The sequence below is a fragment of the Miscanthus floridulus genome, chromosome 15, assembly GCF_019320115.1.
Source record: "Miscanthus floridulus cultivar M001 chromosome 15, ASM1932011v1, whole genome shotgun sequence".
Classification (NCBI taxonomy): Eukaryota; Viridiplantae; Streptophyta; class Magnoliopsida; order Poales; family Poaceae; genus Miscanthus; species Miscanthus floridulus.
This window is the reverse complement of record NC_089594.1, coordinates 21,455,416-21,473,723: the sequence shown is the minus strand read 5'-3', so window position 1 is coordinate 21,473,723 and position 18,308 is coordinate 21,455,416.

Below are 18,308 nucleotides of genomic sequence, written 5' to 3'. Positions count from 1 at the left end.
TCTGCCTTAAACTGGTCACCCAGGACGCATCCGGACTCCGTTTTCGATGATCCACATATGGTTGGAAAACTAATTTGATAAGGAAGCCAATCCAAGTGGTTTAACATTAAAAGACCTTCGGAATCAACAGGAATCGTCGAAACAAATCAGCATCCAGAATCTGTGAGGGTGCTACGGCACCGTCTTTTGGTCTGTTGGACCGTGTATCATGTTTGGACCCATTAGGGGGCGTGTCCAGGGGGGAGGGGTGACGCCCAAGACTCTATAAATAGCAGCCATCGCTCTCCTTAGGATTTGGGTTTTGTTTAGTTCTTGATTTCCTCGTGAAACAGATGTCGTTTTGCTGCAACTATCGCCGCCAAGGCCCCTTGCTGTGAACCAAGGCCCCAGTTCTTGATCTTGTTCGCCTGTGGCGATTAGTCCTTTCGAATAAAGACTTGAACTCCTTCTCATTATCATAAGCCTCATATTTATTTACAATTTCAGATTGCGTTCATCTTGTTCTTGCTTATGTTCTCGATTCGCTTGTAGGAAAGCCTTCTCGGCGAGGTCAATCGCGTTCGCGTGGTTGATAACCAACGGAGCAGTGGTGTAACGGTTGCGGGGGTCTGAATCAGTCTTGGTTCGAAGCCTAGATCGTGAACGTCAAGTCTCCACCAATCGACGCTATCATACCTTTCAGAAGATCGGGCCTAGTCTACATCACCTCTGCCCAAAGACCCAGCGAAGCTCTATTGTCACTACTGCGGCCTAGGAAAATGACATACAATAAAGTAGTGTGCCTGCTTCGCAAAGGGAAAAGAATTCCAAGAAGCGTAACAGGCTACATCGGGTCCACCCAAACTAGTAAACCACACAAGAAGAGAGCCTACCAACCATACCACCGCTCCATACCACTATACGCCTATAAACTATGGCATACCCTCACAGCAACACTCCCAATACTACTCAACCTTCGCAAACTACCATCATCCATACCACCACTACAACAGCTTCGATAGCACCCAACACACAAATGCGATGGTCATAGAAACAAATGTGGCAGGCTGGACAGTCACCAAGATCCTGATCAACATAGGAAGCCCCATGGACATCTTGTTTGCATCAACCTTCGACAGCATGAAGCTTGACAGAAATCTTCATCAGCCAGCAGGCCACCCGCTATACGGTTTCGGGGGAAAACAAGTAAAGGCAATTGGGAAAATCACTCTACTAGTAACCTTCGGTGATCAAAACAAGAACAGAACCGAACATATAACCTTTGACGTCATCGACATGTACTACAACTACAACGCCATCTTTAGAGGAGGTGTCACAAATATTTTTAGTGCAGTCCTCCACCCAGGGTACCTCTATATGAAGCTGCCCCTCCTCAAAGGGTGTTATTGCAGTATACCGCGACCAAGACAACGCAAGAGTGGTAGAAAACACAGCCACCCCCGGACAAAAAAATGTGCGCAATCTTAAGAAAGAAAAAGAGAAGAACAAATAAACCTCGCCAGACGACTCAACGCAGCTGAGCAAAACAAAGCCAGCAGAGGAAACAAAAAAGTCCCACTATTTGAAGGTAACAGGACAAGCAAGTCATCATCTCTGCGCTGCTCGATAGCGAAGTGGAGATAGACCTCATGAAGTTCTTGCGTGACAATAGCGACATCTTCGCATGGACAACAGAAGGCCTCTACAGGGTGGACAGATCCATCATAGAACACAACCTCGAGGTCAACAAGAATCACCCACCAGTCAAGTAAAAGCTCCACAAAAATGTCCGAAGAAAGAAAGTAAGTGGAAAAAGCGGAGGTCCAGTGCTTGCTAGATATGGGGGTCATCCGGCCAGTAAAATACCCTACCTGGTTGTCCAATGTCGTGCTTGTAAAAAAGAAAAATGGCAAGTGGAGGATGTGTGTTGACTTCACAAGTCTCAACAAAGCATGCCCTAAAGACGACTTCCCGCTACCAAGGATAAGCACCCTCGTCGACTCTGCTGCAGGATGTGGGATCTTGTCACTCCTTGATTACTTCTCAGGCTATCATCAAATCTAGATGAACCAAGAGGATGAGGAAAAAACTAGCTTCATCACTTCGTTAAGGACGTACTGCTTTTGAAGGATGGCAGAAGGGCTGCGCAATGCAGGTTCAACCTTCGCGCGCATGACAACAGAGGTATTCAAGGAAGACAAAACAATATCAGCCTACGTAGACGACATCATCGTACAAAGCATGCTCAAACAAGACCACATCCAAGACCTCCACAGAGCCTTCAGCAACCTTTGTAAAGCATGACTCAAACTAAACCCTGAAAAGTGCATATTTGGTGTAAGTAAAGGGAAGTTGCTCGAATGCCTCGTATCAGCATGAGGGATCAAGTCTAACCCAGAGTAAATCGATGCAATCCTCAATATGGAACCACCCACCTCAAGAAAATTAGCACAGAGGCTTGCAGGAAGGCTCATCGCACTCAATAGATTCATTTCAAGGTCAGCCGAGCGAGGGCTACCATTTTGTGAAGTCTTGAAAAACATAGATCCATTCAGTTGGGGACCAACCCAGTAGAAAGCATTCGAGGATTTGAAGGACTACCTGCACCACTTGACAACCCTCGCTAGCCCTTCACCTGGCGAGTCGTTGCTCCTTTATGTGGCAACCTCGCCACATGCCGTCAGATAGTACTCGTAAAAGAAAATCAAGAAGCACACCAAAAGAAGCAGCTGCCAATCTACTTTATTCGAAACCCTCGACGGTGCCAAAAAAATTCTACATAGAAATGGAGAAGGTTGCATACACAGTTGTCATGGCATCCAGGAAACTCAATCACTACTTCCTAGCAAAAAAAATCATTGTACCCTTGAGCATCCTACTCGATAACATTTTCAGGAACCCCAAAGCTATAGGAAGAATCAGAAAATGGGACAGAGATCAACGACTATGTAATCGACTTCATCGGCAGAAACACAATCAAGTCTCCTACAAGTTTATGTCTTCACCATATTAAGCATCCCGAATTACTTAAATAGCTCCTGAAAATACTATGAACTATGTAAACAAGATATACTAGCAGATAGAGCATGATTTTAGGAACCTAACAAAATTGATTTCACAATTTTTCGATAGGTACATTAATTGCTATTGAATCTACAAGTTCCTAGCAATAAAGAAAAAGGAAAAACAATTAGGAAATACATTTTAAAAGGCAATGGACCAGCGCCAACCATTTGGCCTAGCGACCCGGCTTGGCCCAGCGTGGGATGCGGGCGCGCAGCAGGTCGGCCCAGCAACGGCCCAAGGCGGGGAGTCCGCGCGCATGCAGCTCTTTAGCAAAATAGACGCTGACCTTTTCTGAAACTATGTTGCCATTTGTTTACTATTTCCCTCTCTCTCTGACTAATTCATTTCACCCCCTGGCTTCCTCCTACTTTCCCCATGCACGTCCCCGAAGTAGGACGCGCGGCGGCACGGCGAACATGGGCACCGAGCGGTCACGCCGGCCATCTAGGGTTCACGCGGACTTACCTAGAGGGTTGATCGAATCCCGACCAAAGCGGCTATGCTGGGCAGCGGTGGAGACCTGGGAGGTGCTCTAGCTCATGCTGCAACAGCGGTTAGTGGTGTACGGCGGCGGCGCAGCTGTTCCGGTGAACTAGAGCAGAAACCAGCCTATACAGTTAACAATTGAGTAGCAGGGGCTTACTGCAAACCTGCCCATGGTCATGGTTTGACCAGGGACACCCTGAGCAAGGCTGGCCACGTACGCACGGTGAGCTCGGCGACAAGCCACGGCGTACATGGCCTCATCAGCGGTGCCGGGGAGGCGGTAGCGGTTCCGCTGGCGCGTGCAGGGTGGAGAGGGAGTCAGGATGAGGCCATTGGTGCAGTTGGTTGAGCCCGAATGGCAACTGGAGCGGGTTGCCACCCACAACGGCCGAACATGTTCTTAACGGCTCGGCAGCGAGGAAACTCCAAAATTGGAGCTCGACCGAGCGCCATTCAAGGCGGGGTGGGGACGGGTAACTGGGTGGGTTAATAGCGAGGCCGTGGACGCGTTGAATCGACCCGAGATGACCTCTCCTGCTGGACCGCGGACGGCATCATGACAATGGAAACTACTGGGGAGGGAAAAAGAGGGGGGGGGGGGGTCAGCCCGCTCTTGGCGTGACGTTCATAAAGGCGAGGGTGATTGGGGGTGGTACGGCTATCGCGGTGGGGTTATGCACACGTGGGAGCCATGGTTGCAAGCACGGCCAAGTGCCAGTGCCACGGGTGCACCATGTGTGCACGGCAAGGGGGCAGCGCCATCGGGCTAGGCCAGCAGCGACGCTGAGGAGCAAGGGGGAAACATGGACGCGATGGCGAGGCAACAGCATTGCTCAAGGCAGGGAGTTCAGTGGGTGGGGCAGCCACACGGCAGGGCGGTAGTGGTGGCCGAGGGGGGGGGGGGGTGCCGAGGCCATTGTCCAGCAGCAAGCGCCGCAGCCAGAGATGGCCAAGCCATGGCCATGCTGTGGCTAGGCCGAGGGCGGCCCCCACCAACATGTGGCCACGCGCGTGCGCGTGGCCAAATGCAGCCATGACACGCACCAAAACGCGGTGACCGCGCACTCCAGGCCGAACGGCCAGACAACGTGCTATGCACGAATTTTAAAGCATCAAAACCAACCGCTTAGAGCCCAGTTGAGATTAAAACCCAAGCTCAAGATTCTAGTAGACCCTAAGGGCTTCTCGTCCGAACAACGAGCACGGCCAGAGCATGAGCATCGAGGGAGATAGAGAGGTGCCAACGGGGTTCGTCACGCTGAGCGCTGGTTCATGAACGGAGCACCCACAACATGATCTAGCGCGTTCCAACGAAGTTTGGGAAATTTTTAAGAGGGCAATGTGACACCCAACCCTAGTACAACCTATACCATGACCAAGTGCCCACTTAGAGGCAACCAATAATATGAAAACATGAAGATAGTGTTTAAACATTTTAGTTAGAATTTAATTGTCAAAATAACATTGTCTACAATCTTTTTCAGACTTAGAAAAAAGGGCAAGGGTTCATAAACGACCATTAACACTTTTGCCATAATTTTTAAAATGTCTAAACCTTATTAACTTCAATCAACAAGTATTTCATGCAATAGTTCATACTCCATACCAACCCATATGAATAGATTATTTAAGCACCCTTTAATTATTTTGCTCGATATAATTCGCCAAGAATGGTACTTTAAACAATAGTTCATGTGTTTGTCGACTTAACAAAAAGGCTTATCTTAATTTCATATTTGATCTTTGAGCTCTCCAGAACACTAATTAACAACATATGTTTTCAAGAGTTAAAGTTGCATTTTCCACTACAGCACTTGCTCACCATCTTCACATAAGCACTATACACAAGTCATATTTTATTTTGTTTGCAGAAATTGTTTTTCATACCAAACAATTAACTACTTATTTTATTCTTTTTGTTAGGATTTCCTTAGTATTTTTACGCACTGAGTAAATTAACTTAGATTTTATTTGATTTCCCTCAACCATAAAGGTAGGTCGCATAGGGTTTGTTTATCATTTCATGCCTGATTTTAAAATTTTCAACTCGAGAACTTGTTTTGCTAATTTCCCTAAGACCTTAACCTAGGTGCTAAGCAAGCTCGTAACACCAGAGGTGTTACAGTGTCATATAATGGAATCTCTGAGTTTTATTTTGAAAATTTATAAAAACTCCGGAACAATGGTTGAACAAAGAACTTGAGACATAGTGCTTGACTTAATCGTTCTATCTTTCAATTGCTCAAGACCCAAGTGAAGGCTAAGAAGCCCCATGGTTGAAGGTAATATGGGTAAGTTTGAAAGTCAAATCAGTTTATTCTAACCCGGAGGAGAATTTTTGATTGAACGCATGTGTACTTTTGAGGAGTGAAAGCTTTATAGCAACTCCTGATCCATTGTTGAGTTTAAGCTTTGCTCAGGGGCTAGCAAAGGTTAAATGTGGGGGAGCTTGTTGACAGTCATTAACATGCTTTATAAACTGTCAACGTAACTTGTATAAATGCATAAAAAGGATCAACAATATAGGTCTAGGGGGTTTAAACTAATAAATTCCACGAGTTTTGGTGAATCTGTGTTTCAAGAAGGATTTAATCTGAAAACCGCCAAGGAGGACATATTCGTCAAAGAAAATCATGGAATTCCGCCACGTAAACAGCGTGGGAAGACTCTAGAAGATTCCAGGAGACTCTCCACCAAAACATGACCGCGAGAGGCTGACATGGGGGCTGACCTGCCCCACTTGCAGGCCGACTAGCCTGTGGGTCCCACCAGTCAGCCCCTCTTTCGTATGTCAGTTTCCCACCGCCTCCTAGATTGCATCTACGCTGTACTTTCAAGTCGGTTTGATCTGAGGGTCCAGAATTGATGCTCCGGCCTATATATACCAGCACCTGCCCCCCTCCCTGAAGCCATCCTGAAACCCTAATTCATATTCTCCTTGTCGAGATCAGAGCCAGCTATCAAGAGAAGATTAGTCCTCTTTAGGATCTAGTCTTGTAAATAATAGTGAGATAGAGAGTGAGTGAAGAGTTTGGAGGAGGTGCTGGCCTATCGGTGCTCTCTCTACGGCTTGTACCTTGGTGGATCCAAGTTATATCTGAACTTGCCTCTGAGATTTCTCTAGTAATCAACTTCTGATCCAAGTAAGCATCTTGTTTATATTGTTCATCAGGTTTATGACTCTTTTGAGTGCTTTATTATCTTCCTAGGGGGAGTAAAGTATTAATCATAAGTGTAAGCGTGGTGCTTAGACTTAGGTTAATCGTAGATGCATCCCGTATTCTGGATCGGTGGTAGCTCGCGAGGGTGACTCTTATAGCCTCTTTGAATCCTCTGTAGTACACCTCCCGTTTGTAAGGGCACATAGGACGCGGTTGCGAAGGAAAGCATCCTCTGTTGTTGTCTTTTCCTAGTAATGTCCCCAGTTGAATAGTAGAAGACATAGCTTACCCAAGTCAGAATTAGAGAACCTTAGTTTTCCTCTCTATGCTCCTATTTATCCTAACCTTGTTGCTACCCTTAATTAAGTTTATTTTTCCTCTCTAGGGGTTTAAACTAACAAATTCCACGAGTTTAATTTGGTGAATCTGAATTTTCTGCAGGGTCTATCCAGAAAACCGTCAAGGTGGACCTACATGTCGAAATAAAATCGCGCTTATCCACAACGAGACGGACACCAGAAGGATCTAGAAGACACTAGAGGACACCACGCCGAGGCAAAGAGGAGGAGGCTACCAGGTGGGGCCGGCCGGCCCCTAGGGCCCACCAGTCAGCCCCACATTGTTACATCGGTTCTCCACCGCCTTAAGGATTGCATCTACGCAGTTTATTCAAGTCGGTTTGATTCGAGGGCTCAGGATTAACGCTACGGCCTATATATACCAGCCCCTGCCACCCCCCGGAGGCATTGAGGTCATTTGAGAAGACAGAAACCCTAATCATCCTCAGATCTCCACCATATTCTAGGGCATAGCTAGCTAGGCTAGGTCTAGAGGGAGGCAAGCAAGCTCCGCTTGGATTCCTGATCGTGTCAAGAGCGTGATTTTGTATAATCTTTGTACCCCCTCTCTTTTGTATCTCTCATTATTTTTATATATTGGCTACAATTGTTATGACATTATTAATCATATCGTTCGTGTTCCTAGTTATAATGATCCTAGTATACCTAGATTATCCTTATATTTATGCATAAGTTCGTATAGTGCTCACTCTAAGGTACCATGGGTGAGTGGTCGACATTGTGTAAGCGTGGTGCTTATATGTTGTTCACCCGTGGATACACCCTATATTCCGGGTCATGTGGTAGATCGCGAATGTGACACTCTCGTTGAGTCATTTGTTGTCCACTCCCCGGATATAGGTATATAAGTTGGATCTAGTTACGAAAGAAGACAAGCTCTGTTCTTAATCTTAGTAATATCCCTTATGTGTAGATATGAAGTTGATCTTAGCCATGACTACTAGGTGTAATTTCACTAATCAATGTATGCTTTGACTTGTAATTAAGAATGACTTAGAAATTATTCCTCTAATATTCTACTTAATCATGCTAATGCCATAGATAGGAGTACTCTGAGTGATCACTGATTAGTTATTATTTATTATTCATATACATTTACTTCTTGACTTACCCCTGTTATGAGTAGAATATTGGTTATGGTTTACTTCTCCATCAATCGTATGTTATCAATACAAGTCCTCGCCTGACATTTCCTGTGGTAAAAATATAAATAATGATACCTAGAATACTCCTGGTTGAAGTGCTACAATGGTATATTATCTGTGCACTTGCAGATCCCTTCCCTTTCATATCTATATATTCTATCTAGTCACATAAAATAATAAAGAACTACTTAGTATCATTCTGGTAGTGATGCTAGGTAGTACTAACAAGCATCTCGGCCATCATCACTAGGGATGACAACATAATAAAGTAATGTTAAAAGATATAGACATATAATAGGTGGCTACTTAAAACAAGTGACAACTTAATAAATACCAACACGCACCAACCACTCTCATCTGCCCCACTTGGCCGCTGCAGCGCTGGGCCATGGACCATGGACCTGGTCGGACCACTCCCAACGGCACCAGGAAACCTTCGATATGCAGTAGTCGTCGAATACTTCACCAAATGGATAGAAGCAAAACCACTGTCAACAATAACCTCGCAAACTATCAAAAAAAAAATTGGCAGCAAATCATATGCCGCTTCAGAGTACCAAAAGAGTTGACAGTAGACAATGGAACTCAATTCGCCAGCGAACTGTTCAAAGATTTCTGCCAACAGGTCGGAACAAAAATTTGCTTCGCATCAGTAAGACACCCGCAGTCCAATGGCCTCGTTGAGAGGGCCAACGACATCATCCTCCAGGGCATTTCTAAAAAGTTACACGACAGACCCAAGGGAAACTGGGCAGACAAGTTAATATCAGTCATATGGTCACACAACACCTCCGAGTCAAAAGCAACAAAATTCACCCCATTCAAGCTACTGTTTGGCGAAGAAGCAGTCCTACCAGAAGAACTTCAACACAAATCTCCTAGAGTCACCTTCGCAAACGATTCCACAATCCCTCAAGAGAAAGAGCAGTTAACGAAGGATCTCGCGGAAGAGCTCAAATGCGAAGCAGTCAACAATCTTCGCACCTATCAGGCCGAGACAACTCGCTGGAGAAACAAGAAAATCAACCCTCGCCAAATCAGCTCAGGTGACATGGTCCACATCAGAAAACAGAACGCTAAGATGGCCGGCAAGCTTCAACCAAAATGGCTAGGACCTTACCTAGCCACTCAGATAACCAGACCAGGGGCTTACCATCTCCAAGACAGCGAGGGCAACCAGCTCCCTCACACATGGAACGTCGATGACCTTCGCAAATACTACCCATAGCGGCGCCTTAGCGCGCGCTCGCGCCTTGTAATTTTCATTTCTGCTTAAACTTGTAAAAACTCGGTACTGCACTCTTTTTCCTTGTGAATGGGCGCAAGGTTTTTTAACGAGGCAGTCACCATCCCCTTCAATGTAATATTTATTCCCCCAAAAAGCTAACTCCTCGCTGAACGGGTGGCCCAAAATAGGCCCACCCTCTTCGCCGCCGCCATCAGGTAAAGATTTGCACCAAGCGGGGCTCACACACACCAAGCCCTCGCCAGGTTCAAAACATTCTTCAAGTAAACCATTTACAGCATCGAATGAGCACCCTCGCAAAGCACGCTAGGGGCTCGAAAAAACAAACTCCACCTCTCATTAAGAAAATGGGACAGGCGCGGAGGACACCAAAAGTGAGCACCTCCGCAAAACACTCGAGGGGCTCACAAAGCAAACTCCACCTAAAAAAGGACAGGCGCGGAGGTCACAAAAGTGAGCACCCTCGCAAAACACGCTAGGGGCTCACAAAGCAAACCCCACCTCTCCTTAAGAAAAAAGGACAGGCGCGGAGGTCACCAAAAGTGAGCACCCTCGCAAAACACGCTAGGGGCTCACAAAGCAAACTCCACCTCTCCTTAAGAAAAAAAGGACAAGCACCCGTTAGCCGTTGTATTGTAACTGACGATCTTGAGCTTACTCTCTTGTAATTTCCTAGAGGCCTCGGGTATGGGCTATAAATATCTGGGGCGCTCGTGTAAGAAGGGATGGGTTTTTTAGCAATATAATGAGCATTTAATCCGGTTTTGTTTCTTGTCCCCTTATGGGGAATCCTCGCCTTCGCGCCTACTCTTGTTTACTCATTCCTCACCTGGTGGGAAACCCTCGGCCTCTCCCCGCGTGGTCCGCAGCGAGGGTGAGAGGCTAGGAGTGACCCCACAGAAGCACTGCGTGATGATGGCAGTTTTAAGTTTGATCTCCGTCGCTGCACCTGCACGTATTTTGTGTGAGAATTGTACGACTTGTGACACAAACGTGGGTTAAAATTTTTTGTTACTCTAAAATAACCGTGTACTGTCCATTTTGGTATTCCTCAGGGTACTTTTTCTTTGAACTCCTGAGTCACGCTGAGAGAAGACGGGGGTGGGAGACGGAGCTGAAAAATGTAGGTGATCCCGCTTCGTCCTCAGATTCGTGAGCCCAGGACGAATTTGCCCTTCGCCCGGACGGAGGGAGAGGCGCCGCAGACGATGTGGGTGGAGGGAGCCTGTGTTGTCGCTCCCGCCGTACACCAGTGCCGCCACTCCCACACACCGTCAGTGTGTGCACCGCCCTTCCGTTGGAGCGGCCCACGCCCGTCACCCCTCAGCTAGAGCCCGCGCCCGTTAGCTGTGAGTGGTTCGTCCCCTTTCGCTAGAAGCCGCGGCCGTCGCTACGTGAACCTGCCATCGTGTGAGATGGCCACTGGAGCCGCTTTCACTGCGATGGACGTGGATCTCACTGTGAGAGAGAAGAGGAGAAAAGTAAAATAAATAAGAAAAAATTAAAAATAAATAAAAGGGTATTATAGATATTTTACTATTTTCAACTATCAGAACAAGCTATTTTACAAAACATTTTTATAAAACAGCTTTAGTTTCATCAATGGATCTCTGCACTAGCTAAAGCAAAAAAAGCTACTCCACTAATAAAGTAGAGCTATACCAGATAGGCTAACATATACAATTTGGATTGTGTGACTCTATAGACCATAGCTAAGTCCAAAAAACTTCGGCTGTCAATTTACTATGAAGTTTCCTATTCATGGCATGAAAAAAAGAAGTTCAGTCGGCAACCTCCTATTCATGACTCGTGTTCCCCAGCCACTTATTTCCGTCCATCATTGATGAGCTTGGTCATCACTGCCACCTATTTCCATGTTCCATGCTGGCACAACCACGAGTTATTTTTCTTGAAAAGCCAGCATTATACTATATTAACTTGGTGAATACCTTGCTCATTGCTACAAGAGTTTAGAAAGTGGCGTCTTATAGAAGACAAATGGTTTAAACCTTGTTTGGTGGGGTTCCTCTTTTTTCAAGTAAAAATAGCTCCTACTAAATCGTTTGATAGGCTCCTCCGCAGGAGTTGGAGCCACATCCAGAGAAGAGCCCTATTGTTGACAACCAAAAGTGATCAAAGTTTATAATGAACTCCACCATCATGTTTCTTTCATCAAGATGGTCAGACAACTTATTTAGAGCCCGGACAAAGAAACAACAATTCAGGAGTGCTGGCCCAGCCAAACCGGCCAGGCTAGGTTCCTTTGTGCAAGTTCTTCAAATGCAAGATTTGATTGCACCACTGCGTTTCTCGACGAGCTGATCGAAAAACATATATGGTTTGCCCCATTTGGAGTCCGGATGAATTAATTGTGATTTTCGGAAACCGTTCTGCCCTGGACGCACGGCAGAACCGGCCAGGCCGGTTTTGCTGCAGTAGAGCCAGCCAAGCCGGTTCCAGAACCGGCCAGGCCGGTTTGCCTCGCTATAGGGCTGCGCAGCCCCGCAAAATCCAGCTAGGCTGGTTCGGGAACTGGCTAGGCCAGTTTGCTTGTACAAGTCTAAACCAAACACTTTTCAAATTGATTTTTGGACGTGTTTTCGCATAGTGAACTTGGAGATCACGATCTGGAGATGTTTTCTATTAGGATAAGATCACCCCCTCTATATATACGAGAGGATCACAGCCGATTGAAGGATTCAACACTCAATCGTCAAAAAATAGATCTACTACCTACTTTTACCCTTTTCCAACCCTCCTGCAGTTCGTTGCATCTCTTCGCGATATTCATTGGCGTTCTAGGCGGCATTGTTGGTCCTAGATCAACCCTAGGCATGCTTCTCCCCGACGGGTCATCCCGGGAGGCGTTCCCAGGCTTTTGCGGCGTTGAACGAGCTCTAGATTGGCCTAACCATTCTCTAGATCGGTTTATTCGTTCTTGGAGTTGTTTGCTGCGTGTTGTAGGTTGTGTGCAACCTACACTAGTGGAGAAATGGGCTGTACTCCCGGTTCTCAACCACCTTCAGTCCCGGTTTTGGAACCGGGAGTACCAAATCGGGACTAAAGGTCCCCTCCTTTAGTCCCAGTTTCGCGCCCGGGACTGAAGGTGTAGCTTTAGTCCCGGTTGGTAATACCAACCGGGACTAAAGGGCCTCCCGGCCTAGCCACGTGGGGCGGCCCTTTAGTCCCGGTTGATATTACCAACCGGGACTAAAGGTTTCCTTTTTTTTTCTTTTTTTTGTTTCTATTTTCAATTGATGATTCGTTTTGGTTTTCGAATAGGTTTTTGAAAACGCATTCTACGCTGCTAATAATATACGTATTCTACATGTTTATAATGTTCGAACATTTTGTATAAACTAAAGTATGAAACTAACATATATATTACATGCATATACATATATTGTACATTATTTTATGTACATATAATATGTGTGTGTGTGTGTGTGTGTATATTACAAATAAAGGTTGCATTGTATATTCTATCATATCCTTGGGATAACAAAATCACTCCATCTAGTTTGGCTTCTATGTTTCGTTGACGTCATTGTAGAACTCGCCGGCAGGGTTGAGGACCTAGTCATTAAGAAATCCTGCTATGGTCTCTTGAATTGCTTTCAGTTGGTCACATCGTATGACTTTTTCCTTCAACCATAGAGTCTTCAATAAAAGTTAAAGTATTAATATATATATATATGTGTGTGTTGGTCACTTGATTACTTATACATATGAGCAACAAAAGAAATTATGAATATATGAATATATTTATATAACATACTTTGAGGATCTCTTCAGGAGTTCTTTTTGTGTACGCCCCGATAAACTCGCAAACATAGTATCCGCAATAGTTGTTCCCCTGTTCTTGCCTCAGAACCCACTTTTACGAGAAAAAAGATCCGGTGAATTGAAAGCATGCATGGTGTTAATTGAATTATATATATATAATGTAGATAGTACTTACTTTGTGTGCAATGTTTCATGTGGTGATTCTCAATGAAATGTTTCCAAACACTGCATCCAATAAAATAAAACATTAATTTGGTCTTTAATAATTGTTGCAGTTAAGAGATCGGGGTATATATATGTCGATGTTTTGAACCGGCGGGCCCTCAACCAACTAGTGAAAATGTACTGCGTGCCCCTAATCCCGGATGGTGATGCAAAGAGACACAAGGTTTATACTGGTTCAGGCAATAGGTGCCCTACGTCCGGTCTGAGAGATCGATCTTGTATTCATTGCACCAAAGTGCTTGTAGTAGGGGGTTACAAGCAGGGCGAGAGAGGGAGCTTGTCCCAGGTCTCGGCGTGGAGCAGTGCGGATTGCTTGAGATGTTGATCTCAGGCAGCGGGGGGGGGGGGGGGGGGGTGCGTGTTACAGAGTGTTGCTTGCACGTGAGTGAGTGAGTCTACCTGTCTGTGCGTGTGCCCGTGTCTAGAAATGGCCCCGGTCACTCCCTTTTATAGTCGAAGGGGGGGGGGGTGATACATGTGTTCGCTATGTAGCGTCCTGTAAGCGGAGGTGGCATGTCCGAGCCCTGTAGCTTGCTACTGTGGCGGTATGGTCGATGAAGCGGTCCTATCCTTGATGTGCTGGAGCAACGCCCCGATCACATCCGATCCTGTGCGACGTGGGAGCTCCAGTGATAGCTCGACGCAGGGCATGGCGGACGACGTGCCGGTCACTGTGTGCTGGCAGTGAAAAAAGCCGAGGCTCAGTTGGTGCCGAGGCCGAGCCATCATGGGGGGCTCAGCGGGCGCGAATCCTAAGGCTGCCGAGACCCTGAAGCGGATTGCCGAGGCTTGGAGGGAGCAGTTGGTCCTGTACACTGATTCCGAGGCTACAGTGACCCGGACTTGACTCTCCACACCGCGCTGTCCTCGGAGCAGGAGTTAGGTAGCACAGTGCGGTATGGGCATCAGTTATGGGCACAGTGCCGGGCATAGTGGCCGGTAACCCCTGCCCAGTCCTGTCTCCCGTCCCATCGGCCACTCCGCTGTACTGCACCGACGTGCGGCTGACGTAGCGGGAGTGGTTGGGCGCGTTAATTGGACGTGACGTTTTGTCAGGGAGTTCGGCCGAGGCGGAGGCGACGGGGTTGTTGCCGAGCCGGCCTCGCGCGAGGCGGAGAATCGGCACCTCACCTGAGGCCTTACGCGCGGGGCCTCGAGCGAGACGGAGAATCGGTTCCCCGTCCAAGGCCTTTCGTGCGAGGCCTCGAGCGAGGCGAAGGATCGGTAGGCCATCCGAGGCCTTTCGTGCGAGGCCTCTAGCGAGGCGGAGAGTCGGTGGCCTCGGACAAGGCCGGGGGTTAGCCAATAGTTGTTTCTTGGCTTTGATTTTGACGGGGTCTAAGCGTTTTTTTGTTTTTGCTTAGGGGACCCCTTTTTATGGTACCCGACAGTAGCCCCCGAGCCTCAAGGAGAGTGTGAGCGCTCTCCCTGAGGTTTTGATGAGACTTGGCTCGCGGCAGCTTCTGACGGGATGGTGTTTCGTACTTGAGGCCTCGGTGGGTGCGCGCGAGCGCACCCGTCGGGTGTAGCCCCCGAGGCCCTGAAGGAGTGGATTTATTCCTCCAGGGGCTTCTCTTACGTTGTGCAAGGGGTTTTATTGCGTTTGCCAAGCCCATGTGTGCGAGTTCGGGTCGCTGAGTCTTTGGGTTGGTTGTAGGAAGAGTCCCCGAGCCTCTGCGCGGAGCAAGAGGGCGATCAGGAGTTTCCCTGTCTTTTTTGTGCGGCCTTCACGCATCCTTTTCACTCGGAAGGAGGGGTGGAGGATGCCATGCTACCCTCGGTGGGCGAGAGCAGTGACACCTCCGGTGAGCTATTATCGGGTAAGTCCGAGTGGAGGCCCATGCCCTGTTCGATAGGGGTCGGCTAGCGGTCCAGAGACGCGCTCCAAAAGTATCAGAGGGCTTCTCTAGTGGGTCCCAGGGCCGTTCGATGGGCCCCGGTGGCTCGATGCCTCCCTACGGTGGGATCCCATTTGGAGACCTCCCTGCTGGTCTCGGACATGACTTAGGGCATCCCGAGCAATCGCTTGCCCGGGCCTTGGCCATGTACGGGCTCGCCCATAGTTGTCCCTGACTCTATTGCCCTGGGGCGGCTGTCGAAACCTTTGGGGGGCCAGCCTTTGAACCCTTGGACCGTAACGGGCTCGATGCCCTTTATCGCATTTTTTCGAGCCTCCGAGTGCGAGCTTGTCTTCGTCCTGGGTGCTGGAAGAGCCCCCAAGCCTCCGCGCGGAGTGAGAGGGCGGTCAGGAGTTCCCCTGGCTTTTTATGCGACCCTCGCGCATCCTTTTCGTTCGGAAGGAGGGGTTGTTTGCCGAGGCCTCGGGTGCGAGCCTGGGTCGCTAGGTCTCAGCAAGGTTGCAGGAAGAGCTCCCTAGCCTCTGCACGGAGCGAGAAGGCGGTCAGGAGTTCCCCTGGCTTTTTGTGCGACCCTCGCGCATCCTTTTCGTTCAGAAGGAGGGGTTGTTTGCCGAGCCCTCGGGTGCGAGCCTAGGTCGTTGGGTGTTGGCAAGGTTGCAGGAAGAGCTCCATAGCCTCTGCACGGAGCGAGAGGGCGGTTAGGAGTTCCCCTAGCTTTTTGTGCGACCCTCGCGCATCCTTTTTGTTCGGAAGGAGGGGTTGTTTGCCGAGCCCTCGGGTGTGAGCCTAGGTTGCTGGGTCTTGGCAAGGTTGTAGGAAGATCTCCCTAGCCTCTGCACGGAGCGAGAGGGCGGTTAGGAGTTCCCCTGGCTTTTTGTGCGACCCTCGCGCATCCTTTTCTTTCGGAAGGAGGGGTTGTTTGCCGAGCCCTCGGGTGCGAGCCTGGGTCGCTGGGTCTCGACAAGGTTGCAGGAAGAACTTCCTAGCCTCTGCACGGAGCAAGAGGGCAGCTAGGAGTTCCCCTGGCTTTTTGTACGACCCTCGCGCATCCTTTTCGTTCGGAAGGAGGGGTGGAATATGCTAGGCTACCCTCGGTGGGCGCGAGCGGTGGCACTTCCGGTGAGCTGTTATCGGGTAAGTTCGAGTGGAGGCCCGTGCCCCGTTCGATAGGGGTCGGCTAGCGGTCCAGAGACGCGCTCCAAAAGTACTAGAGGGCTTCTCTAGTGGGTCCCAGGGCCGTACAATTGGCCTCGGGGGCTCGATGCCTCCCTTATGGTGGGATCCCATTCGGAGACCTCCCTGCTGGTCTTGGACACGACTTAGGGCGTCCCAAGCATTTCGGTTGCTTGGGCCTCGGCCGCATACGGGCTCACCCATAGTTGTCCCTGACTCTGTTGCCCTAGGGCGGCTGTCGAAACCTTCGGGGGCCCAGCCTTCGAACCCCTGGACCGTAATGGGCTCGGTGCCTATTTCCTTCGTCTGAAAGGAATCGGGTGGGGGATATTCCTCCCCCATCGGCTGACAACGGTAGGCGCGCCTTTTGAGGTGGTTTTCTTGGGGAGGCGGAACGGCGCCTACCGCTGCTGTGGTCGGACGCGACGCTGTGTCAGCGGATGGGTCATAACTGTTCACGCGATTAATAAGGAAAAGGTGGGTACGTGGGCGGTAAAATCGGATCTGGATTAACTGTATTAGATTTGAGGGAAACTTCCCCGATTTCATCGCCCGTCCATTTCGCCCCCTTCCTGCATAAATATGTAATGAGCCTCGCCTCGCCCCTCCCCTCCTTACCTTGCCTGTATTCACCTTTGCCGCCCTCGAGCCATTGCTAGGAACAGAGAGCACCGGGGAGAAGAAGGGAGAAGGGCGAGGGAGAGGGAGAGAGAGAGAGAGAGAGAGAGAGAGAGAGCGAGGCTTACCACCGTAGTCGCATTCTCCACCGCACTCATGGCTGGCACTGTTGTCATTGAGGCGGATCCTTGAGGTCCGTCCGATGTGTCCGTGGAGACGCTGCAGTCGCTCGTCGACGACGGCCTCCTCCGTCCGGTCACCGACCCTAGCAGACCGGAGTGGATTGCTCCGGGGGGTGAGCCGGAGCTGAGGCCACGCGATGGCTACGTTGTGAGCTTCGTGTCCTTCCACGAGCGCGGTCTCGGCCTGCCGGCGAACCGGTTCATGCGGGCGCTCCCGCACTACTACGGCGTGGAGCTCCACAACTTCAATCCCAACTCCATCGCGCAGGCGGCCATCTTCATCGCCGTCTACGAGGGGTACCTGGGGATTGCCTCCCACTGGGAGCTGTGGCTCCACCTCTTCCGGGCGGGGCATACCACCAAGCTGACGGGCACAATGGGTATGAGGAAGGCGATGAGGGCCAGCGACTGCACTCTCCAAGTGTGCCAAGACCGGCAACACCTTTACATCTCGGCATAGCTCGCGTCATCCAATCGCTGCTGGTACACTAGCTAGTTCTACCTCTGCAACGACGACGGCGGACTTCCCCCCTACACCGGGTGGGTCGTGGAGAGCTAGCTGGAGAAGTGGCGATATGGCGTCCTGAGAGAGGATTAGCCCAAGCTGTAGCCGCTCCTAGAGGGGCTGGAGAGGCTGCGCAGCCGCAGCCTTACGACGGCTGTGGTCGTGGCGGCCTTCCACCACCGAAGGGTGCTGCCGCTGATGGCTCGGCGGCGGTGCCTGTTTGAGATGACACTGGATGAGCCGATTGAGGGCATCTAGATGTCTACCGTCCCCCTTTCCGACGAGGAGATTCAGCGTCGGGTGAGGGAGACGGTGGAGGGGTGGCTGAAGATCGGTGGTCTGACCCCCATCGCGATGCGCCCATCACGGGGGTACCTTTCCCTGGTAAGTCACATGCCGCTGCAGCCCCCGAGGCCTCCTCGTTCCTCACCGTTGCCTGTTCCCTTATTCGTGTTTGCCGTTTCTGTAGGGGATGAGGGATGTGCGAGCATCCCCACCACCCGTTCCCGAGGACACAA